The sequence below is a fragment of the Triturus cristatus genome, chromosome 7 (assembly GCF_964204655.1).
Source record: "Triturus cristatus chromosome 7, aTriCri1.1, whole genome shotgun sequence".
Lineage (NCBI taxonomy): Eukaryota > Metazoa > Chordata > Amphibia > Caudata > Salamandridae > Triturus > Triturus cristatus.
Window position 1 is genome coordinate 103,200,511 of NC_140590.1, and position 22,583 is coordinate 103,223,093.

The following is a 22,583-nucleotide window of genomic DNA, read 5'->3' on the forward strand; positions in this document are numbered from 1 at the left end:
AACTCTCAAGACCTGTCCATACCAATCACTTTTTCTAAGAGCCCACTAATCTTCAGCAACACTGACGTCAGGACCCTCGTTCACCTGCAGTATCTCAGCTTCCATTAAGTCCATGTGCTTGGGTGGAACACAGGAAGTGGGGGCTGACAATACAGACAGAATGAAAGTCTGCACCAGGTCACTAAGCTCTCTTTAGGAACACTGCCTTGGGGTGTTGGGGCATACATCTTTTCGGGGTAAACATAAGAACACTATTGAATTTCAGGCAACATTCAAATGCTCAACTCCTGCATGAGTCCAAAATGGTACCTAGGCGTGTTTCTGCCTTTGACCTAACTGCATGCCTTTGTATGATTTGATATGGAAGACTGGGGGCCCCTATTTACTAACCATAGTGTTTTTCATAAAATAAAGAATACACTAATTGGTACACGGAAAAATAGAATAATAATTAACATGAATATATTGATAAAAATTGTGTTAAAAGGGCCAGACCCATAAGTTCTAGAACTGTTCTAGAGTTACACTATGATGGTTCTTTTTCACAGCATGAAAGTGTAAAGGGGAGAAAAGTCGTTAGGAATCAATCAAATAGCCAATAACTTCCTTGGATACATATTAACCCACAAACAACTACTTAACATAAATAGATTTATTACAAAGCCAAAAATTACTGGGCATAAAGACACCTCAACATGAGGGCATAGAAATACAAAGGTATTAGCATGAAGACAAATCTATGCATCCAATTTAGATGGTGCAGCATGAACAGCAAAATTAATTCAAGAAGTAGGATACAGAAAATCAGGAAGCATGAGTCCAAGTTTCCCTGCATTGAGGGTAGGTGAGTGAAAAGCATTAACATCCCTACTTAAGCATTTCAGAAAAGATAAAAGGTGTCAGCCCGTGGAGTCTTCCTAAGAAGTCTCTCCACAATCAATGGGTCAAGTAGCCTAAAGCTACCAAGACAGAGCTTGTTCGAAGATGCTCTCTATCTGAAGGCAATTAAGAAGTGGGCCCCTATCCCTAATTCCAACAACCAGTTATCCACAGTTAACACTTCCATGGTGTATTTTGATTCACGCCATCCACTCTGGGTACAGTTCTGAAGGTATTTTTCCACAATGTCATCCATGTACCTTTCTCTTTACAATTTGTCCTTGGACCCAGACCTTCTCCTGTGCGAAACCTCCTTTATCGACTCTGGCCACATGAATATGACTTCTTCTCTCCTTGCCTAGCTAGTAAAACAAAGACAGACATTTCTATCTAACAAGAGTGCTTCTTTACATGTAACACAAAACCTGAGAAAGGACAGATTCCATAGCGCACATGAAATTCAACTATTCATTCTGAAGTAAGAGTTTTCTAGGGACTTACATTTCAAGCCTACGAATTTCGGCTAACAGAATAATGCACCATATAAGCTTTACAAATCTACATAGCACTAATGCAATTTCAACTAACTACATTCCCAAAGGAACCCGAGGGGGGCTGCTAGCAATTGCGATTCAATTCCCCGTCTGCTCTCCCGCTGAGAGGTCATGTCCCTGACCCCTGCCCGAGACGCTTGGACTACCTACGCCTCCTATGGTCAGGGCAGACCTCTGCCCAGACGCCTGCTTACCTACACCTCCTCTGTGCGGAGACAAGACCTGTGATAACATGGAGCCTAAACCTTTGAACCCTTTCCTTCCCGACCTGGAACCGACTGGCCATGACGCTTTCCGATTCAGATATCCCCGTACCTATCTAAAAATGCTGCAAAAAATGTCAAACGTAGACAATTTAAAACACATACGGAAACTCTTATCTCAGACCCCTACTTCTCTATCAGAAAGGGTGTTACCATAAATGACCTCATCTTCTACACTAAATGTCTTGCTCAATGGCGGAACGCCATTTGCTTTCTGCTCAAGATCTCCACTTCCCTGAAAATGCCACATGGTCTTAGACTGATAAATACGCCCTCCTCGGATTACAGAGCTGCAACCACCATCTCCCTCTACAAAAATAGAACCATCCTTATACAAGCCTCAGACCGCAATCTAGTGTTATTTGACACATTTTTCCCCACCATCATGAATACAGTGGCTAACATCAATTCCGCCCCCCTCGTAAGGGCGGAACCCCTAGTGGTCCCCCAGTCCTCGCAAACTCTATCTCCCACCTCTCCACCACCATCCTCTGATCCCACATCTGCTTCTAAGTGCCCCCTTCTACCTACCCTTACTCTTAATTAATACCAACTCACCTGCAATGCACGCAATGAACGAGCTGCGACAGCACAATCATCACGCTAATCTTCCTGCCCCCCTGCACTGTTAGCAAGCCCTAGCTCCATTGCTTACAGCACCGTCCTGATTCTCCCCAAGACACCTTCCTCCAGTCCAACACATAATCCCATCAGGTTCCCACCGGCCTCCAGGGGTCTCTATCGGTCAGTCCCCTCCTCCCCTTTTCTACCCATCCTTCCGAGCTTGCAGCTCCATTTCCCAGAATCCCTTCCCTTGGGGCACATTCAGTCGCCAACTGCCCTACTTTCCCCTGACCTCACTAGCTCCTCACCTATCCTACCCATCCTTCCGAGCATGCAGCTCCATTTCCCAGAATCTCTTCCTTCTGGGCACATTCAGTCACCACCCTCCCTACTTTCCCCCGACCTCACTAGCTCTCTCCAGCTCCAGGGTCCCCTGGACCTAGCCTCCCAATCCCATCCACACACCTCACTGAAAGGCTGTCTGAGCGAGATAGCATTCTGCCTACAACGACTTAAGTCAGAGGTTCGTAGTCCCCTACATATCACTAAGGCTTTGTCTGCTAACTCCAGACTAAGTTGCTTCACCATGAAAAATCTCCATCTACGCTCGCTCCCAGATTGCGGGTGTACCGGGCTCTACCCCCCCCCTATTTGTGGCAGTCACCTTCTCACGTCACCCACACACCTCATAGGTTGTCCACCGTTCCACTCCCAAACAACCCTGCTCGCCCTCCAGATGCAGAGCCTGCCTGTCTGATACGGATATTCATTCTCTCTTACATTCTTACGTTCCAGCACATCCCCCTACCATAGCAAACTTGCAAAAAATGTAATCCATCCCCACTGATCCCTTCAGGGAACCTAGGCCAAACACCAGAACCTTAAATGAGAACAACCGCACGGAAGTCACCACCACTCTTCCGGCACCAACAGACACCAACATAAGTCTCAAATGCGTGCTCCTAAATTGTAGATCGTCCGCTAAACATGCTGCGGACATTGCCGACCTCACCCTGGTGCAGGATCTTGACCTTGTAATGTTGACGGAAACCTGGCTAAATGACTCAGCTGCCCCCATCCTGGACTTTTTAATACCTCCCAACTATGATATCATTAGGTTGGACAGATCCAGTGGTCAAGGTGGAGGCATCGCATGTTTTACATTGTAGCAATCTCACAGTGAAAGTTCTAACGACTGACCTCCTGCCGTCTTGTGAATACCTATGCATTGAAGTGACTGCTGGCAACAATCACTCCTGCAAACTGCACACGTTTTACCACCCCCCACGCGACAACCTTTCCTTCACAGAACAGATCATGGACATTATCTCGGCCAATACAGACTTCCATGGCACTCAGATCTTCCTTTTTTTTTTTTTTGTCCTCATATATGCCACCAGTCTATACTCTAGATGGAAACCCCATATGCCTTTCACATTGACTGTTGATACCGCCCTGGACTCAATGCGTAGCAATAAAGATCGCCCAGAGGTAGGCTGTTTCCTTGTCCCACTCCCCTGTCCTATGATGGAATACCTCGGGGCTGTGGAGGACCGGATCATAACAAACCTCTGGCATAATCATCGGACCGTTATGTCGACAACCAGGCCACCAATTCCGACCACACGTTATCTGTATTCTCAACTTGGCACGCCATATCCATCTTGCTGACTTCTATGATATTTCGTAAGCAGTCAGCAAACCTGGGGGGAGCCGTTGACTTCCATTCTTTGCAAATCTCTCTCCTGGCTATAACCTTCACATAGAATATAAATTGTGTGGAATAATTATTAACGTTATAACCGGGCGGTAAGCCAAAAAAAACTAACCTCGGAGAACATGTAATGGTACTTGTTAAAACCTTCCCCAGGAAGTCAAAAATCTCCTGCCAATATTCATGAATCTTTGGACATTCTAAAAAAATATGTGTGTCATCGGCAGACGGGAGTTTACAGCGTGGGCAACAATAGCTCACTCGAGTGACCCTGGACAATCTAGCAGGGGTCCAGTACACCCGATATACCGTGAACAGATGGTTTCTCCTTAGATTAGCCGGTTTTATTAGGCTCTGGGACAAAGAGAAAGAATCTGTCCCGATCTTACTTAATGCTTCGGGACTATCTGATATCAAATTACCCCAGAGATTAGCCAACTCACAGTTTAACATTTCTGTTGCCCCCAATAAGGCCCTATACCAAAATGAAACCTCACGTTTCCACCCTCCTCCCCTGGAGACAGATTCAAGGATCTCAAGGTCCCTCTGTCGCTGTACCATCTGCCTTGACCACCAGGCAGAGAGTTGGTAAAACTTAAATCTTGTTAAAGATCCATTTGTTAGTGAAGCTAAGGAATCCCAGTCCAAAAGGCCCGAGTTACCCCAAAGATCTCCCCATCTCCTCACGCCAGCTGTTTTTAAAGGTTGGGACAACTGGTCCTGAAGGCACTCCGGAGTGCCCGGGGAATCCCAAACTGGGGTGTTAGCGTGGTAATATGGGATTCCCAGAGCCCTCCGGACATATACCCAGTTCCTAAGAGCAGCCTGTAGGATCTTCAAACTGACTTTTTAATAAAATTTCTGGTCGCCAAATTTAAATTAAAAAAACTCCTGTCCCTGTGGTAGGTCATGGAGCAAAGCCTGAAAAAGGCGGCCCTGTGAGGTTGAATCCAGTTTATTGGTCAGTAGTCTGACATTTTTGAAGTGAAAGGCATGACAATATATGAGTAAGTCAGGTAAGCCTAGACCCCCAATCCTTAACCCTCTTCTTAGCTTTTTACAAGCTATCCTGGGAGATTTACATGCCCAAATAAAAGAGCCGATCTTACCTTGAAGGCACTTAATCTCTTTCTGTGGAAATGATAAGGGGGATGGAATTATACAGAAAGGTTAATTTAGGAAGTATGGACATTTTAATGAGGTTGACACGTCCATAAATATTTAATGGCAGATTACCCCATCTTGTTAATGTTTTTGTTATTTCTTTTACTACTATCTGCCAACTAATTTACGAGATGTTTTTCAGTTCTTGAGTTAGATTAATTCCCAAATATATCATTCTATGTTTTACATTTTGTATAGGTGTAGTGTTATTCCATCCCATTATTTCAGTCTTTTCTCTATTTATTTGATATCCCGGGAGCCTTCCAAACTCTTCAGCTAAATAAAACAGCCTAGGTATGGCTTCCACATGATTGGAAGTATATAAAAGAAGGTCGTCTGCGTAAAGAGCGACCTTTAGCTCTAAATCTGCTATCTTAAAAGGTTGAATTACATGATCAGCCCTAATACCACAGACAAAAGGCTCAAAATAAATATCAAACAAAAGGGGGGACAAAGGGCAGCCTTGTCTCGTACCGCGGGATATCTGAAACCAGTCGGACAAGCCGTTATTAACCAATACTTTAGCTCTGGGGCCCTGATAAAGAGATTTAATTCCCTCTATAAAAATTGAAGGGAACCCAAACCCAGCCATAGTGGCCCACAGATAGATCCAGTTTACTTGGTCAAAGGCCTTGGCTGCGTCTATTGCAATTAAGGTTAATGGGAGCCCTCTGTCTTCCGCATAGTCGATGGCTCCAATCGCCTGGAAGGTCAACTCATTCAGCTGCCTCCCCGGAATGAACCCTCTTTGATCCGGATGTATTATAGATTTTATAATTTTAGCAAGCCTGGTTGCTAAGATCCCCGAATAGAGTTTCAAATCAGAATTTAAGAGAGATATGGGCCTATAGGACTCAATTTTTTTTGGGTCCTTATTGGGTTTTACTATTAGGGTGATTGTCGCTTCAGCCCAGGTAGGGGGGATGCTCTGGCCAGAAATCAATAAATGGTTAAAGAGTAAAGTAAGGACAGGTACCAATTGCTCTAAGCAATCTGTATATATTTCGCTTGGTAACCCATCTGGGCCCGCCGCTTTCCCCCGCTTTATTCTCTTGAGTTGAGCTATTACTTCCCCTTCCGTAATCTCACTCTCTAGATAGTTCCTATCGATTTCTGAAATTTGGGGTAAGGTTTTCTGATTTAACCAAGATTGAACTTTCTCTAACTCAACACTCTTATCTTCCTTATATAGGCCTTGCATGAACCCTCTCGCTTCCTCCCTGATGTCCCCATCCTCCAAAATTGATATACCTGTCTCCCTTTGTGTTAAAACTTTAATGTTGTTCCTGGATCTATCCTCTCTGGCTTTCCAGGCGAGAAGGGCCCCACATTTCTCCCCGTATTCAAAATTCTTCAGCTTACTAGTTTCCCATTATTTCCTAATAATCTTCTCTTCGCTGGCTTTAAGAGATAGTTGTAGTTCTGAAAGCTCCTTTTCTAGTTTAGAAATCTTCTCTCTATCTGAAACAGTGGCCGCTTGTAATTCCAAGTCTTTTTCAGTAATTGCTTTCAGCTCATCCTGCTTTTTTTTTTAAAGAAACTTTCTATTTTGAGCCATTAGGGAGCTCAACATGCCTCGTAGAAAAGCCTTATATGATTCCCACACAATCTGAATGGTAGAGGAGCCAATATTAATATTAAGAAACTCAGTTGGTTTTTTCCTCATTTCTACCTTTACTTGATCCTCTAAAAGCAGTGTCCTCTCTAGTGTCCATCTAATGGCTGGGGGTCTGAAACTTAACGAAAAGACCATTTCGACAACCGCGTGATCAGATATCCCTACTGGGATATGGGACAGAGAGGTTATGTCTGTAAGCAAATGTTGATCTACTAGGAAGTAATCAATTCTTGAATAGTTTTTATATTTCTTGCTATAGAATGTAAACCCGAACTTGGCTCTCCAAACATCCAGCAAATTAAAGTCTTTCATCATAGCTCCCAGGACAGAAAGTGATTTTGAAGGGGCATGATATTTGACCTTTGATGTCCTAACCAGATTAAAATCAAAAATAAGATTGAAATCCCCCCCCAAAATCACAGGACCTGGGGATGCTAATAGACCTGCTGCCAATTTCAACAGAGGCCCGGGGTCATCATCATTTGGGCCATAATATACTGCACATGTGTAGTGGATGCCGTGAATGGAGAGGGTTGCCACTATCCATCTACCAGTTTGATCAGTTTCAGACTTTATCAGTCTTATCCCCCTATTTGCCCTAACAACAATCGCAACCCCCCTAGTCACCCCCTTCTGTCTGGAACACACTATCTCCTGCACCCACCCCAGTTTTTCAAAGACTGGCTTACAGATGTTGAACTCAAGGTGTGTCTCTTGTATTAACATAAGGTCGGCGCCAGAGTTTCTTAAAAAATCACAGACCCTAGACTGTTTTCTCTTATCGCCCATTCCGTTCAAATTCCAGGAGAGGGTTTTAATACTTGTCGATCTACTCATAACTGTACTCTACGTTTTCTCTCATCCTAAACATATGATTCCTATATATGAGGACTGTTTTTTTTACTTTTTACCCACCACCCGGCACCCCCCCCCCCCCCCCCCCGAGGAACCCCCCCAACATACCTGACGGTAAAAAAAAAAACACCTCTATAGGGCTCTGGGAGAACTGCCTTTGGGTCTACGAGCATCGACGGGAATTTTTATCATTACTCCAGTTACTCCTATCGTAGAGAAATATAATGAAAGAATAAGTGCAAAAGTGCGAAGGTACTACGTGACAAATTAGGTTAAAAAATGTTTTTTGTTTTTTTTCCCTTTCCCTCTTTTTATGTATGTCCTTTTTTTTCTTCTTTTTTTTTTATTTTTATTTTTTATCTTCCATCCCCCCCTTCCCTTTTCCTTTTACCTTTATTATTCCCTTCTTTCCCCTAGTTTCCTATTAGTTACTTAACCTCTATACCCCACGCACCCCCTATGTGTCCAAAGTGACCTATATGTCTTCCAGTATTTTGCACCTTTTTTTATCCATGTCACTTCTGTCTCATCAAAGTTAAGAGATCATCAACTTCCGTGACCTGGGTACAATTATGCATTTTATTATTCCACATAATCTTTAAGAGAGCTGGGAATTTCATTTGCACTTGAGCTGCAAACGATCTTAGTTCTGGCATCCTGGTACCCAACTCCCACTGCCTCTGAGCTGTTCTTCCTCCTATATCTGATCTAATGAGATATGAGGTTGCCCGATAATGAAGGTCTGCTTTAGAGAGACTTCTCCCCAAGATTAACTCTTTGATATTAAAAGACTGAAAGTTTACCAAGATTTTTCTAGGTGCTTTTCTATCTGTGTGTAACTTAAAGGGGTCTCTGTGTACTCGTTGAATTTCAGCCTCCAAGTCAATGTCTGGACGGTCTTTTAAAACCCCTTCTCTTAACAGGTTGCAGACAAAACCCTTGATGTCCTCCAGCTCCGCTCCCTCTGGTATTTTCAAAATTCTCAAGTTGTTTCTTTGGGCTTGGGTTTCTAACCTCTCCACATCTGAAGCCAAGGATTTATTCTGTATTTTCAGAGTTTCAATGTCTTTGGAGTTCCCCTGGACAGATTTGGTTAGGGCTACCACTTCCAGTTCCAATTTACTGATCCGGGCGATAATATCATCTAATTTAGATTCCAATAAATCGAACCTATCATGAATTGCCCTTTGATTGCCCTCCGAGATCTCAAATTTAGACATCAAATCCCCCCTTAAGGACTGAAAGAGGGAGCCCAACCTGTCTGTCTCTAAGCTCTCTGGTTCCCTTAAGCTCCCCAGACTCTGATCACAGGCCGGGCCCAGGCCAGGGTCCTCGCCTTGCTTTTCCTGAATTACAACCAGTGTAGGAGCAACCTGAGGACTTGGACCTTTAACCGCCCCCTCCATCGCCTCAGGCTGTACCGGTAGTATCCCACTCCCAGTGTCAGACAGTCCTGCCAGGGGGGCAAATTGATTTTCAAGGGGGATTACTGGGATCTCCGCACTCTGGTTTCCTTGTGGAGTAAGATCGGACTCTGCCTGTTTATCATGACCAGCAGCCTGCTCCATTATTCTAAAGTAAGTTTTGAGTGAGGGCGAATTTTTCTTAAGGGGCAATTGCGCAGGTTTAGGCACTTTTGCTTTTTTTATGTTTCCTACTTTTTTCCCCCCCTTGCAAGGGGTTAATGGCATGGGCCGTTCTCTTTCGACAGAATCCAACTCACCACCCACGTTCAACTCCTGTGAGCGGAGTTGGTATCTATTCCTGGCACACCGGCGCTTTCCCCCCACCACAACAGCTTACCGCCTGTGCCTGTGCCTGCGCCTGCACTGGCGCCACATTACCCCACGAGAGACTAGAAACTCTCTCACACACTGGGCCACGGAGCTGGAGTAGAGCGAAGGCTAGACGAGAACGAAACCACCAGTTCCTCCGGCATATGCCCGAGTTTCCTACTTGCAGCACTTCTTTTCCACACATAGGGGCCCAAAGGAGCAGGTCCTAGCGCCGTCGCCTCTGCCGTACCTCGAGAAAAAGAGAAATAGAGGCGAAATTGAAAAGAATAGAATCCTCTCCGTCACCGCACCAACTCCATCCAACTCTTACCGCCTTGGAGTGCCAGCTACAGCCGCCAATGTCCCGCTACGTTTATCGGCATTTTCAGCCTCGGCAGTTCCCCGGAGCCGCTGCAACCGGCACTCAGCCCGCCGCCATGTTCCTCATCGCTGGCCCCGCCCCCGGGCTGTTCTCACCGAGCCGGCACTCAGATCTTCCTGGGAGATTTCAAACTCCACTGGAACGATGTAAATGATGTAGTGGTCAATACCCTTAAATCCTTCCTACTTGGCGTCAACCTAATTCAAATCTGTGACAGCCCTACTCATATCAAAGGAGCTACCTTAGATCATGTCATTGGTAAGCCCAACTCCATCCTCCTGGATTCGATCCTCCCATGTGATTGGACAAACCACTATTGCATCACCTTCTGCATATCGGAATCGGCAAGAGCAAGTAAAGCTCAGCCTAAGAACCCAAAACAGTTGAAAAGATGCCTACGGAACATCAACCCGCAAGATCTGACTGCTATCTGCGATAACATCCTGCCCTCCCCACCGAACATGTCCGATGTCCACGACCTTATGGCCCCCTATAACCACGCAATGCTGAACGTACTAGACTCGGTTGCACCACTACAGCTTAAAAGAATATCCTCTAAACTCTCCAAACCATGGTTTAATGATAGTCTTAATTCCGAAAGAAGAAACCTAAGATGTGCCGAAAGGCTGTGGCGGTCCTATCCCTCCCTTGAGCATCTCTACCACCTGAGATCCCTGAGAAGCATATATAATAAACGCATCAGATGCTCGAAGGCCACCTTTTACAGAACTCCACTAGACCCAAGCAAGAAACCGTCACAATTTTTTTTCGAACTCATCAAGTCCCAAGGCAACAGTCATCCGAACTCCGCGTGACTCGGTCAAGGGACATTGCCTTATTGCGAAGAATTCATAGATTTCTTTACAGATAAGACTAGTAAGATTGAAACTGAATTACGATCTGCCCGTGGCCACCTGTTGATCAGTCCACTGACCTTTCTCTGTCCACTAGGTGTGGATATCACTGACACTGCACAACCCTACCTCCCCCAAAACAGTGCATCCTGGAGTCTGTCCCAAACCTTGGACGAATGCACTATACGCAAAACACTGTTGACTCTGAAACCTTCCAATCACTACACCGACCCTCTGCCATCGAACCTTTTCCCAGAAGTTAGATCCTCCTTACTAACATTGTGGACTACGACCGTCAATGCATCACTTCGGCAAGGTGCTATTCCAGATTGCCTAAAATCGGGTCAAGTAACCCTGATTCTAAAGAAACCAACTGCTGATCCCACAGACCTGCATACCTTTTGCCCAATCTCCAACATCCCCACCCTGGCAAAGCTCCTGGAGAAATGTGTGCTTGCCCAACTCTGTTACACTGTAATCAGGTGTTGAAGCACACCTGGATAGCACTCTGCTTTTCGGTTGGGACCCCTATGATGAAGCATGTCACCAACTAGGTTGGTGAGCGAGGGGTTGTAGTGAAGGTGTATGAATCAGGAATCAGACGAAGTAGTAGGTTTAGAGGTTTATTCCAAGTATATGCCAAGATGAAACCCCACCAGGAGCAGCCTCTTTCTTGCTCAGCCCAATCCCAACTCACTACAAGAGTCCAGCATACCAACATTCCATTGCATCACATGAATGTCAACATTCTACATAATAACTAGACTGGCTAAGCTGAAAGGCAAAACACTACACATCTTCCCCTTTATAATGGCATCAAAAAGCACAAGGTATAAAAACAATGCAATAACATAATAACACAATATGAACAATGAGAAACACTCATAACAAATGAAAAGAGCAAGAATAAGAAAAGAAGAGAACAATAATTACATAAGGAGAGGAATACAAAATGTGAAAAAGATGTGAAGCATTATACAAAAAACATAGCAAGAGTAGAAGTAAAGCAAGGATGAAGGAAAAAATAGGAGAAGTAAAGCAAGGATGAAGGAAGGAAGACATCTTCTCTTTCAAGGACAAAAGAGAATTACACAACACGTTCAAGGTTACAGCAAAACACACCAATTGGCCAGACTGGTATGAAGGTGTGAACGGACAAACGGTAGGCAAGGAAGAGAAACACACAAAAAACAAGAAAAGTACTCCTAACAGGAGAAAACAGCAAGAATCTCCAAGAAAGCAAGAAGAAGGGCGAGGAACAACACTCAACAGGAGTATGAACAAATTTGAATCAGAGGAAAAACATAAATTGCCAGGAACTAAAATGAATGAAACCTTTGCGCAAAGTGAAACAGGAACTAGCAGAACTTTTGAAGAAGAATAACCCAGGACTTTTGAAGTGAATCAATGGAAGAGGTTCCGTGCACAGAACTAAGAAAACTCATGAGTATAAAACAAATAAAGAAGAATGAAAATGCAGGTGACCAACATCAAGAATAATTAGCGAAAAAATTCTAACATAGTTTGAACGGTCTAACCTGCGAAGAAAATAACGAGGGTCATTCATCATCATTATTTAGAAGAATGTGAAAAATTAATTTCAAGTGACGTACGTCTACGCACAAGAAATTGCACAGATTGTGCGAAATGAACTGAAGGCAGAAAATGAAATGTGAAGCACGAAAAATGCAGATAACAATGCAGATAACAACCAATCTCAAATATCACAAAAATTGCATATAAATTGAAAGTTACAAAGCTGGAATTAGCGAATAAACAATTGTAAGAAATAAGCAGAAATAAGTAAAAACAAGTAAAGCTTGTAGAACTAAATTTGGAATACAACAATAGAATCATTAAGTATCCATTAGAAAATTACAACTGATACATAATGCTTACCGGTGAGCGAATTCTCACCCGATAAGTGGCACTGTAGAAGGAAATCATTCCAGAACCTAAAAATTAAGGTGCAGTGGAAACGTGAGTAGAAATTACATTAACTATGTATCACAAAATCATGCATGAACATGAATAAAAGAGTTAAGGTGCAGTGGTAACTTGAACAAAAATTAGATTAACCATGTATCACACAGTAAATGTTCCCAAAAACAATAAAATAAATAAGGTAGTCACCGTTGTCCATTAGCGTAAATATGTGGAAAGAGAACATAAAAGGCTGTGCGAATCAGCGCAGAGGACTCGCAGCAGGGATTCAAGAAAACTTTATAAACTGCAAGTTGTAGACAATAAAGGTGTAAATAAAGTACTCGCGCACTTCGTGCCTTTTTTAATGAAGAAAGTACTCTCACCAACAGTACCTTGAGGAAACAAAACACAGTTGAAATTGCTGATGTCCTGCACAACAAGAAGAACTGGAGTACAGCAACCCATTAAGGTTAGAAAAAGATCGACATCCCCGATGTTGTGCTAAATTTAGAAGATTTCCTGTGAAAAGTTGCTCTTGAAGTTTGACGCTGCTGCTGCTCTTGAAAAAAAAAACGTGGTTGGCACATAAAACAACTTCGCAATATAGATGGAGGCAAGCAAAGTAGACAAACGCAAGATCGCGGCATGTTTTTAGACGATGTGCTGGGTGGCACAGTGCGTGAAGGCGGTAGAGCGTCCAGGAGCAGCAAAGCGGGAAGGAGCAGCATAAGACGTCATGGAGGCTTCAGAGAATAAAGCAGGTAAGAGCGCTCGCTGAAGGATGCGCTCTGAAAACAGCTTGTGCAAAATTTGAAAGTGGAATGGCAGTTCAAGTAGTAGCGGTTAAACTGCCAAAGAAGTGAAACACAGTCAAAGTTCAAAACACTAGAAAATAATCGAAAATAATCACAAACCCAACTACAAAGCTGCGTGTCGGTGATTTTCAGGCAGAATAGAAAATATGCACAACTCCCAGTGACACAACAGACTCACTAAATTGGAAAATTACTACAGGACATGGAAAACTGGCTGTTCACCCAATTCCCTTGGATGACATAACGCAAGCGGACGGCAATTGCTGTTAGCAGAAACAGATGGGGCTAGATCTTTGCCCCCGAACGACATAACTTCTGCATTTCTTAGTCGTGGCAGAAACCTTAGGGAAGTCAGCTCGATGCACGAATGCAAAAGAGGGGCAGGAGAAGTAGGCATCAAAACAAAGCACGCTGGTAGGACACGCTGGCAGAACAGACAGAAAGGCAGGGGAATCCTCGTAGGAGAAGCACGCCAGCAGGCAGCACATTACAGCAGTGACCGGCACACTTGGGATGTGGGAGACCGGTGGAGTGGTCACTGGTGGGGCTAGCTGGGTGCCAGTATGCTTATGAATTAGTAGTTAGAAGAAAAGGAAATCCATTATCTTGAAGTTACATCAATTTTGAAAGTCCTTTAAGTAGCAGGGGAAAGTTCACCCAGATCGTCGCCAAAATTGTAGTGAAGGTGTATGAATCAGGAATCAGACGAAGTAGTAGGTTTAGAAGTTTATTCCAAGTATATGCCGAGATGAAACCCCACCAGGAGCAGCCTCTTTCTTGCTCAGCCCAATCCCAACTCACTACAAGAGTCCAGCATACCAACATTCCATTGCATCACATGAATGTCAACATTCTACATGATAACTAGACTGGCTAAGCAGAAAGGCAAAACACTATAGGGGTCTTTTTAAAAAGGAGGAATTCTCCTTTTTGTCCCCCCCCCATACCTCGGAGACATTGGTGTGTCTCCAGGGTGTACTCCGTCTACTGTTTGATAACTATACTATAAGGGGACCAGGAGATTCCCGTTCAAGAAAACCCTTTCTCTCTCCTTTGTTGTTTGATGCCCAACTCTGTGACCACATCAACCATTTCCAACTCCTGGACCAATGTCAATCTGGTATCCGCCCGGGCCATAGCACAGAGTCGGCGCTAACGCACATTGTTGATGATTTCGCTAAGAATGCTGGACCACAATGAGTCGTGCCTACTGATCCTTCTTGACCTTTTGTCAGCATTTGATACTATCAAATACGATAACCTAATTGACCTCATTGAACACAGAATGGGGCTCTCTGGGCCTGTGCTTAGCTGGTTCTCTTCGTTCCTCTTGAATAGATCCCAAAGCTTCAAAGTGAACCAATCGCTGTCCCATCCTGCACGGGTTACGCTGGGGGTTCCCCAAGGTTCAGCACTCTCTCCCACGCTCTTTAACTTATTCAAGGAGCCTCTAACAGAATTTCTGAAATCATCCAGCATTCACTATCATATGTATGCGGACGACGCTCAACTATACCTGAAGATCGCTTCCCCTGAGGACATTCAGTCCCTCAACTCAGTCTTGCTGGAAACACAAAACTGGCTGACACGTAACCACCTGAAACTAAGTGCTCTAAAAAACTAAATTCCTCCTAATCTCACCCCACAAGCAATCTCCGGTCATTGAACAATGGTTGAATCAGCTTACTGCTCTTAACTGTAGACCTCACCTCGTGGACTCTGCATCCTCGCTTGATATTATATTAGACAAACGTCTGAACATGCAAAAGCACATCAGTTCCCTTACGAAAGGAGCGAACTTCCAACTCAGCATCCTAAGGAAGCTCAAACCCTTTCTCCCTGCTCATGACCTAAAGGTTGCAGTGCACGCATTAGTGATCGCAAAGCTGGACTATGGCAGCGCAACGCTTTGTGGCTTGCCCAGAGTGAAAACGGCTCCTCTTAGGGTGGCCCTCAATTCTGCTGCTAGGCTCTTAACTGGCACTAAAAAATACAACTGCATCTCTCCGGTCCTGCTGGCCCTGAAATGGCTCCCATATGAAGCTCGGATACAGTTAAAAATTGCATGCATGGCACACAAAGCCATTCACTTCAAGACCCCGATGTACCTCGCTCAGAAACTGGAGCTCTCATGTGGTTCAAGAGCCTCCAGAAGTGTCAGCACCCTTTTACTCAAACCACAAAAATGCAAGAAAAAAAAGACCTATAATCCAGCCTTCTCAGATATCGCACCGAGGATCTGGAACTCTCTTCCCCCCGAAGTCAGGGTGATCCCTTCAACTGTCCTCTTCAAAATAGAAGTTAAAGGGCCCTTGATGAAGAAATATCTGCCTCAGTCTGCCTTCCCCACTTGGCCATGGGAATATAGACACTGTTTTGTAGCTCAGCGGCTTGGTTCGCGAGATTGTTGGATGTTTTAAGACTATGTACTTTTCACTATGTTGAATCTGGTTGTTTGCCTGTACCCTTCCTGCTGCATAATCTGTAAAGCGCTCTGATACCCTCGGTGGTCATGTTCGCGCTATATAAAACTTTCTAAATTAAATAAATAAAATACAATTACATTAAGTAATAATTAATAAGCACATTTAAAACACAAATTATTATCAGCTTCACAACACAAGTTTTTCATGTTAACGTTTCTGCTTGTTACATTCATTTTCTATGTCACTTCTCCATTCTACTTGTCAATGGCCTAATTTATGTCACTTGCTCATGTTAACACATTTCACAATTCTAACCATTCATGTTAATAATGTAGATTATATGGGGGTGTGCTCTACACGTGATTATGATACACCCCTTCAAATGAAATGAGATTTGCACTCTATCAGTTCCTCGCTCTCATGGCGTTAAGTCATCATAAAATACACCAAAATATCCCTGCAGTGTTGACCGATCAAAACAGATGTCGTAGCTAACCCCCTCTGTCTGAATTCCTCCAATTGCTTCAAATTCTCATAATGACTGTCCAGCAGTCTTTCCATCTTCTTTCCCATTCCCATAAGGAGTTCTCCACTTGCCTCACCTAATGCCATTTATGTGCCCTTATCATTCCTACCAAGATAATAACACAGATTACAAAAGTTATTATTGGTTTCAAGGTGTATCCAAATATACCACTTCCTAGATTTGCAAACTAATTCCCCACTGTACCAAATCCCTTTCCAATCTTATCCAAAACTCCTTTTGCTGCCAGATCTTGTATCACATGATGTATACCAGTGATTATATTGATATATCCTCTTTACTTCTATCCGGGATTTAATTGTAACAATGTTGGACTTTCAGCATCCAACAGACTCCGCCTTCTTTCGCCAACCACACATTTAATGCAGGATGGTTCTGCATCACTATCGCCAATATCAAGACCATCTCCCCATCTATGAGCAGTAAAGACTGAGCTGTGTTAACTGATAACTTATCCACTATGGTTGACAGTCTTCTAATTTTGATATTGTTCAATATCACTCCCAGACTAGGTATTATCGCTCCAAATATATATGGTTTCCCTTCCAAATCCTCCACATGATATATCTGCTAAATAATAAGTACCATACCATTTGCTAGACAGTCGAACATAGGCATATTTTCCACACACAAAATACACACCATTCAAAATGACTCTTGCAAAAACATTTTCCAAGGGCCATTTATTTGAAAGATATGATCACACACACTCTGTCCCCCAAATACCGTATGATACCAACTTGCAACTTGACGCACGCAAAGCTTGCCTCGTTGTTCTCCAATCTAAAGCTATAGGACCAAAACGTCCCTTAGCCTTTTGAGCTTACTCCTCCTTGGTCCACTCTGAATTCTTGTCCTTGTTATCAGACTTGATGCTTAATTCCTGTAGGAAGCTGGCTCTGCATACACTATACCAAAGTAATATATAGTGTGCATAGAGTCCATGGAGTCCCAGAGGTATAGCAGAGCCTAAATTAGGTAAGTACTAACAGCTCTCTGTATGGTAGTCTGGGTGAGCAGTTAGACTTATGCAGAGGGTGTGTTATGCATTTATTGTATTCACTCAATCTAGACTGATGGCACACACTCAGAGAACGAATCCAGACCAATTGGGAAAGTATAAAAAAAGGTATACTTTTATTTTTAGAACCAAGGAGGACTTTGTACAGGTAGGTAAACTATACTTTCAATTTTAAACCTTTACACAGAAATGCAATTAGGAGTGGATTTGCAATTGTTACAGGTTGGTATGGTTTCAAAAAGCAATTTAAATAACACTAATTACTTTTAGGATATTTTTTGATTACTTTTAGATTACATCAACTATTTGGGGTGGTATGCCTAGATACCACACGGAGGAATCGCACAATACAAGGTAAGACTTTTAAAGCTTTGCAGTGTAGTTACTCTTTCTCCATACAAACATCAAGTTGCACCACCAGTGGCACTGGGGCGGCCGGGTGCAGAATGCACAGGCCCAGTGTTGGCCAAAAATGCTAATGGGGCCTTCAGTTAGAGGCTACTTGCAAGCAGGCCACTCTGGTGTGGGAGCAAAGCTCCTGGGATTAAGGTCAACACTGCAGGGGCCAAAGATTAGCACAGGAGCTGCACCACCAGCAGCACGGGGGTGGCCGGGTGCAGGTTGTCAAAAAGACATCGGGCCCTGTGGTTTCCAATGGAGGCCATCGGTTTGAAAAAGTTGCTGCAGGCTTGGGCAGCAAGACTTCTTGAAGGTGACCACTGGCGAGAGAGGCAAGTTGGGTTCTTGGAGGATGCCTGGACACCGTTAGTTGGGCCATCCAAGGCCGTGGGGCATCGGGTGCAGGGGTGTCTTTTGACGTCTGATTTCCTTACCAGCTCCAGTCTTTGTTTGGAGGGCCCTTAAGGTTGAGGCTGCAGGCGTCGTCTTGAAGCTTGATGGAGGTTGGGATCACCGGATCACAGATCAGGATCACTCGGGAGTCCTCCTCTTCTTCTTTTTCCTGGAATCTGAGGAGGCAAAGTTAAGGGTTGCCCCAAAATAATACATTTGGTGGCGTTAAGGAGGTGTGCAGGTCAGGACCAATGGGTCCCTTCCTTTTGATGGGTACACCCCCTATTATACTATTACTCACGCAACGGGTCTAATGGAAGTTTGTAACACGTAAAAGACAGGGCCGGTGTTACCTAACCTATATTGCTTCCAACTCACACTAAATATAGGATAGTAAACTAACTAAAAAGAGAGAGCGGTGTATGTGTGTATATAGGTGGGCATGACCTATTAATGGACGTAAACCCTTACTCAACCTAGGGTGACATGCTTCATCATTGGGTTCCTCCAAGCACACTGGAACCGCAAAGTACCTAGTGTGGGCTTCAACTTCCCCTTCGGGAAGGAGCAGGAGTGTTCTTACCTAGCATGTAAGTGTATCTATACCTCTATGTGAATAAGGGGCAGAGTGCAAAAAAAGATAAGAAAGTGTGTGAATCTAAAAGTATCTCAGAGGGTACTTCCAAACTTCCCAGTTTTTAGTAAACCCATTATAGAGCTGTGGAGTTCGTAATGATCAACTCCCAGACTATATACTCTTAATCGCTTTACTATACTTACAGTGTCTAAGAATGAACTTAGACACTGTAGGGGTACAAGGCTCATGCCACTCCACCCCCACCTGAGGGTTAGCGCACCCTCCTAGAGGGGTGACTTACCTCGGCCAGTGGGTTGCAGGCATGGCACACCGGGATGTGTGCCATGTCGACTCTTCACTTTTCTCTGCACCAAAACACGCAGCCTGCAAGGGCAGTGTGTGGGAGTTAAGGTACCGGGCCTCTAAGGGTGGCACCATAGGTGCTGCAGCCCTTAGAGGCCTTCCCTGGTCACAGTGCCCTTGGTACCCATGCTACCTTTTACAAGGGGCTTACCTGTGGCCATAGATATTCTAATTGTGGGAACAAGGGACAGTTTTGGGAAAGAGCCCAGGCCCTCGGAACAGGATTGGCAGGGACCCAGGACAAATCAAGTCAGGTTTCATCAGATGTCAGGATAAAAGTGGGGGGTAACCATGCAAAAAGGGGCACTTTCCTACAATCGCCTACGTCTATCTTCTACTTGATCTATGAATTTCTTTTCTATGTCTGTTAATATGCAATGTTATGTCTATGAGCATAAGTAGTGTCTAATGTTACTGTTGGTGCAAAGTAATTTTCCATTCTCTATTTGCTTGCAATGCTCATTTCTTCAGATGTTTATAGACTGATATTTCTGAGAGCACCACATCATACTTTTAGAAGTAGTACTCATAATGGCTCCTTTCATAAAACATGCTAAGGAGTCAACTACAACTAATGCCACGAATCAAGGGTAAGTGATGGTAGAGAATTCCCTCCTCCACTGAAGCAGGTAATTGCATGCACACATAGCAGTCTCTCACTCCCATAGTGTCAATATACTCATACAGCAGCTTAGCATAAGCCTTCAGTTTGTAATCACCCTTAGATAAGTATACATGAAGAATGTGACTAGTTGGCTCTATTAAGCCTCTTTAGATCCTAATGTACCCTCCTTTGAGGTAGCAAAGGTAGGTGTGGATGTGTATAACCACAAAACCTCAGGGAAGACCTGGGGAAGGCAACTAGAGGCACTGGGTGCTAGGAGAGGCAGCCTCCAAACTATAATGTTTACCACAAATGAGCCGCTCCTAGTATGATGACCTAAGTGCTACAGTGTAATAGTGTTAGTTTGTGAGTGCAGGCATCTCACAAAAAGTGAAAGACTGGTCTCACACACCCAGGGCCGGCTTTAGCACTGGTGGCGCCCTGTGCGACAATGTTTGTTGGCGCCCCCCACAGACTCCCTCACTACCACCCTTTCACAGTGCCCCTCAAGTCTCCATTATCACTCTCTCTCACATGTATTTAATTAGTTGTATAGCACCTCCTATACCAGTGTAGGGTGTCAGAGCACTTTACATCACACACACACACACACTACACAGAGACAATCAATCATAGGTGTGTAAATCAGTGTATAGGAAATGTTACATAAGCCAGAAGACTACAAGGTGTAGGAGTCACATGTCATCCATACTGGTAGACATTTTAGTTTAAGAGTGCTTGGTCTGGAGAAGCACCGACTCATAATTGAAAACATAACCCCATGGTTTGGGGTTACACTTAATAATAGAGATTTTTTATTCTTGCCAAAATGAACCCTTTTTGAAACATTAGAATAATGAAAGACCGAGGAAAATCTATAATGCTCTAATCTATATCTTGCAGTTTGCATGCAGCTCTTTGATAGTTATTAGCTCACTGTTCCATGTTAGGATTTTAACATCTACACTGACAGTAACAAAAGGATCTCTCTGTCAAAAGCACTGACTGATTTAAAATATATGCACTTTCTGATCTGCATGGTACACATTCTTGGCAGCAGGCATATAAACCCTCTGAGCTACCATAAAATGTGTTAAAACTTCCACTAGACAAAACTCATTCTCTCTCCAGGAAGAACATGAATCACCGTAGTTATCTTGACATTGTTATTGCTGTATGAGAATTGCTGGAGGCTAGCAATGCAGCAGCAGGTGCTTTTAAAGCTATAAAATACATCCAAGGACGGCGCCCCCTTGAAGAGTCAGCACCCGGTGCGGTGGCACCGGTCGCACCGCCCTAAAGCCGGCCCTGCACACACCATCTGGTGTCATGCTTCATCATTGACCAGTCCTCGCCCTCTAAAAACTTGGTTTGATAGAGGGCGGGCATACACCTGAAGACAGGGATGCACTTCTAAAGCTAAGTGGGGGCCCTTACAAAAATGTGAAGTTAAACTTCCATTACAGATGTCATACTTATTTTAATGTAACTGGCATCTGTATGGTGTTCTAAAAACAAAGGTCGGTGTGATGGGGGTTCTATTGTCCCCCCACCGTACGTGGTCAACATGTTTCTGCCTGCTGGCCCCATAAGGGGTCCGTGGCATTCATCCGGACCTATACTGCATAAACGGGTTCCGCCCTTACCGTATTTAGTCAGTGAGGGTTTCACTTGGTATTGAGCGCAGTACTTGCCACCTCGTATGCGACTAAATTTTAACGCCTGTAGGAAAAAAACAAAAGTGAAGTCCAGACACAAGTGATACAATAACAAGTCTGGCAGAGGTCATCTGGTACGCCACATACTCATGCAAGTAACAGGTGCGTGGCTATAAGTGCATCCAGTAGTGTCATTCATCTGTGCACTTAGAAATAACGGGGAACATAGTTCCCAATGCTTATCCTAACAAACGGGACCTACTAGTCCCATAGGAGAGTGTGGAGGGGAGACCCATGTACCCCCACTCCATGTTCCTCATCTTTGTGTGCACTTAAAATGTACTCAGTAATGACTACAGCTATTACTATAACTTCTCCTACAATGAGTGTACCTTTAACACATTTGTGCCTATGATTCGAATTTCCAGACTACATTTTTAAAGTAGCTCGGATTACAGCTAGTTAAAGGTTCAATACACAGTCTCTTTTTTCCGTCTCTTATTCATGTGTAACAAAGTACTTGAGCAACTTTCTCTTTGAAATCTTGAAAAGTTATTTTCAACAGTCTTTTATACAGTATTTACACAGCTTGGAAGACTTCCCTAGCCCTATTTCTTCTAGATGAAAGTCCCTATTTTTATTCTTCTTCCACTCTGGCCTAGAATAGCTTCAATTCCAGGAACTCTCAGCAAAATGTCAACAACCTGTATCAAAATCTCAGACCTCGCTTCCCCCGGCATTTGTAACCAGATAAGTCCATTCCGGAAGGAGTATCTCCAACACAGCACTCGAGCTCTCTTGGACCTTCTAGCACTTTCTGTGGCTTGCTCAGTTTCACTCAGATCAGACTCCGGAGATTCATCTGTTGGTGCAAGTCCTCTCTCAGATGCAAGTCTCAGAATGCTTCTCCTCTGTCTCATAGCCACGTTTCACCTGCAGCATCTTTTTTCTTTAACTGCACACAACCAATTGTGTTGCAGGGATTCTGCACAAGCACAGAACTATGCGGCGGATTATGAGACCTTAGTATGTAGGTACTGAGTTATCCTACCACCTTAATATCCATGAGCCTGGTACCGACTAGCTATAGTGTCTCACTTGTCCTCCTACTCACTCACAGAGGAACAAGTGATTAGACACCCCATAACACAACACTCCCGACTCTCTCAGGAATTGCCGTTGCAAGACACACCCTTTAGCTCATACTCTAGTAATCGTTGACAATAAGGTCTGAC

The 22,583-nt window shown here is 43.9% G+C and overlaps 1 long non-coding RNA gene across 1 annotated transcript in view; it reads right to left on the reverse strand.

The window, feature by feature from the left end:
* LOC146808929 (uncharacterized) overlaps window positions 1–22,583 on the reverse strand; it is a 450,521-nt gene that overhangs the window by 266,566 nt on the left and 161,372 nt on the right. The window lies entirely within an intron of this gene.